Genomic DNA, 4,123 nt, shown 5'->3' on the forward strand with positions numbered 1-4,123 from the left:
CCTAACCTAACCTAACCTAACCTAACCTAACCTAACCTAACCTAACCTAACCTAACCTAACCTAACCTAACCTAACCTAACCTAACCTAACCTAACCTAACCTAACCTAACCTAACCTAACCTAACCTAACCTAACCTAACCTAACCTAACCTAACCTAACCTAACCTAACCTAACCTAACCTAACCTAACCTAACCTAACCTAACCTAACCTAACCTAACCTAACCTAACCTAACCTAACCTAACCTAACCTAACCTAACCTAACCTAACCTAACCTAACCTAACCTAACCTAACCTAACCTAACCTAACCTAACCTAACCTAACCTAACCTAACCTAACCTAACCTAACCTAACCTAACCTAACCTAACCTAACCTAACCTAACCTAACCTAACCTAACCTAACCTAACCTAACCTAACCTAACCTAACCTAACCTAACCTAACCTAACCTAACCTAACCTAACCTAACCTAACCTAACCTAACCTAACCTAACCTAACCTAACCTAACCTAACCTAACCTAACCTAACCTAACCTAACCTAACCTAACCTAACCTAACCTAACCTAACCTAACCTAACCTAACCTAACCTAACCTAACCTAACCTAACCTAACCTAACCTAACCTAACCTAACCTAACCTAACCTAACCTAACCTAACCTAACCTAACCTAACCTAACCTGCCTCACTATGCTTGGTTTGCTCGTAGAATTGATCGATGAAAGTCGGTGGATCCTGCGAGTACACGGTCCAATCATAACTGATCAAACAAACATAAAATTATAATTATCATTTTCTTAATTATCACCTAATCTCTGCAGGGGGGCGGTGGCCGGGCGGCCGCCCGCACTCAACGATTTATCTTGAGGCGGGCGGTCGGGCGGCAGAACTTATCCCCCCTCAAAACTTCTTTAGGATAACTGGTCGCCCGTATTCCTAGCGAGGGCCAGTTATCCATAAATTCAAAACCACAAACACTCCAGTAACACTCAACACACACCAAATAAAACCATACTACACTCTACATGAAGTGGAGGAGTTTTTAGTCCGTAGGCGGCTGGGCACCATTCCCAGCTGAGTCGGACATAACCGTCGGTACGGGCCGGCGGTATACATGAGTATTCTCTCCTTCACCGCAAAAAAAAAAAAAAAAAAAAAAAAAAAAAAAAAAAAAAAACCTAACCTAACCTAACCTAACCTAACCTAACCTAACCTAACCTAACCTAACCTAACCTAACCTAACCTAACCTAACCTAACCTAACCTAACCTAACCTAACCTAACCTAACCTAACCTAACCTAACCTAACCTAACCTAACCTAACCTAACCTAACCTAACCTAACCTAACCTAACCTAACCTAACCTAACCTAACCTAACCCAGTCACGTGCCACCCTGCGTCGTAGCGACATCGTTTTCTTTGAGCTCCGCAGTAAAAAATTCGTGGACGTGGCAATTCTCGTCGTATCGAGACCAAACAAGTGTTGTTGTGTGCGGGACAGTGAGTGCCATCTATCGGATTGCAGTGCGTAAACGAGTGACCTCGGGAAAAACCGCTAAGTGCCCAAAACCGTGTTTTTAGAGGTTAAGTGATCATAAACACCGTTACGCTGCGTCACTGGACAGTGATACCGATAAGTGCGATACACCGTCAGAAGCGCCTCAACGAGCCCTGCACGCCGACACCCCACACGTGTCTGGGCGACGAACCGTCGGAGCACAATCCGCAGAAAAACAAAAACCACGTGGTGGCGTGGTCGGCGAACCAGCGGCGAGCGGCTCAAACACACAGCGCAGTCTCAAGCAGTGCATCTCTCCGAGTATAACGGTACTTAAAACAAAATTTTTGGACATATAGTTTCTGAGATATAGACTTTTTAAAATTCAAAATTCAACCTTAAATACTGAAAAATCTTCAGGCAGACCATATACTTTTTGGAGTGAAATCCTGTGCGCGCTAGCTGGGACAACAGACTATTAAAGTGTGGAAATTTTTCGGACAAAATTAGTTAGTAAAATTTTGAGTTTTCGAAAAATTTCGAAAAATACCAATTTTGAACATTTTTTGTGTGTGACTAATTTTGATTATCATTGTGTATCATAGCTGTATATTTTCTGTTATTTTTAAAATTTTTTGTGTATTTTTACGTCAAGGGGTACCGAAGTTATTGAATTTTAACCTATTTTTGGCTATATATTCTAAATTAATATAAAATACTACTTTTTCTTGTTAAAACTAGCTTCAGAACTGCCATTCCACATCGGGAAACTAAAAACGCGGACCCCGTATCTTTTAATTTGGCCAGAAACCAGAAAAACGCCATTTTGTTTTTTCTGGTATCAAATTTCAAATTGCAAATACTCGGCAACCGCTTGACGTAAAAAAGTCGGATTTTCACCTAAGACAGTGTTTTTTGAGCAGAAACCAGTATTTTCAGGTTTCAGGTGAATATCTTGACTAAAATTTCTAAGGGTCGAGACCACCCCTAAGTGATAGAGGAGATAAGACGAGAGGCAAGGAAGAAAACCCGAACTTCCTCCGACCAGCGGTTCCCGAGATATCGGCCCTCAAACATTGAGTTTGACAGTTCGGCGGCCATCTTGCCTAATTTCAAGTCGCAATATCTCGGCAACCCAAGGGCCTAGAGGCTCGCGGTTTCTTCCCTGAAGAAAAGAGGAGGTCTATCTACCACCTTCGACCCATTTCAGGAATTTTCAGGTGATTATCAGTCTGAAAATTTCTGAAAAATTTCGAAGCCTGAAAGTGGTCTCAGCCGATAGATTAGGTTAAGTTTAGATAAGCCGTCGAAAATCCGGGCTTTCTACGACCCCAGGAACGGGAGATATCAGCGGTCAAAGTTGAACTTTGACAGTCCTCGCCGCCATTTTGGAAAAATTTAAACCGAGATATCTCCCAAACGGTAGGTCGTAGAGAGCTGGGGTTTTCTTCTAGGAAATCAGCGGGCACTACTCCGGGCGAGGAGAAACGTTTCAGACGTTTTCAGGACTTTTCAGGAAACTGAAAATCTGAAAAATTTTCCCGCCTGAAAGTGCTCCCATTAGATAGAGCTAGTCGAGCCCAGAAAAACGAGCCCAAGCGCGGACCTGTAGGGCCAGCGGAACCGGAGTTACAGACAGATACCCAATCCAGAAACCGGTTTCTGGAACGATACCAAAAACTTCAAGCCCTTGTAGCTCCGGAACCAGAAGGAACAGCAGGGCCGTGTTTGGTATCGTTGGAAAGGGCTCGAGGAGAGCTATCTACTGGACACAATAATTTGGCTCTACATAGAGTCCAAAATTTTTTGGTACATGCAAGTGACCTCTTCTTAGATATAAGTGATTGCTGTATCCATATACAGTGTTTAGACAGTAATCTGATAGTAGAGTCTGTGACTCTATATTTGTACCATAATAATATTTGACTTTACACTTTAGAATAAAATTGTGTTTACTCTTATTTTACAACTCTTCTCCACAACCATATACAAATTTGGTACTATCGCTCTAAAACAACTTTTCTTTCCTATATCTTCTATACAAACTCCTCTCTATTTCCTAATATCTTCTTCTCTACAAAAATAACGGACACGGAGAAGTCCTCCTGCATGTATCGGACGCCTACAGTTCAGGCAAAAACGTCACCAAAGGCAACAAGGGCCGACAAGACGTCAATGTCAACGTTTAGAACTCCCATTAAGAACGCAGCATCAAAGATGTCGCCCACGAAACCAGAAAAGACCAATCAGCCACCCTCAGTGAGAAGAAGCATCGGGGAGTGGGAGTTGGGCAGGACGTTCCACCTGTCACCAAGCCCACCGTCGGAGGGGACCGCGGGTGCTGATGTGACATCTAAGCCAGCTCCCGCGGCCCTCCCAGCGCGGGCCGTGGAAACCGATAGCACGCAAAAACAGACTCAGTCTGGCCCCCCGAAGGCCAAATCGGCCGCGTTCCCAAAAACCGCGGAGGCCAGACGACTCTTGGAAACAGCCAAGAGTCAGATGGAAAAATCGGGGAATATCAAGAGGGAAATAAAGGCCACGGTCACAGATGTGGTAGAGAAACTCTACAGGTTGGTGAGGGATGCGGAACAGGAGAAGAGACGCCCGGAAAAACCGCAACC

This window comes from Cydia pomonella, unplaced genomic scaffold (assembly GCF_033807575.1).
Source record: "Cydia pomonella isolate Wapato2018A unplaced genomic scaffold, ilCydPomo1 PGA_scaffold_119, whole genome shotgun sequence".
NCBI lineage: Eukaryota > Metazoa > Arthropoda > Insecta > Lepidoptera > Tortricidae > Cydia > Cydia pomonella.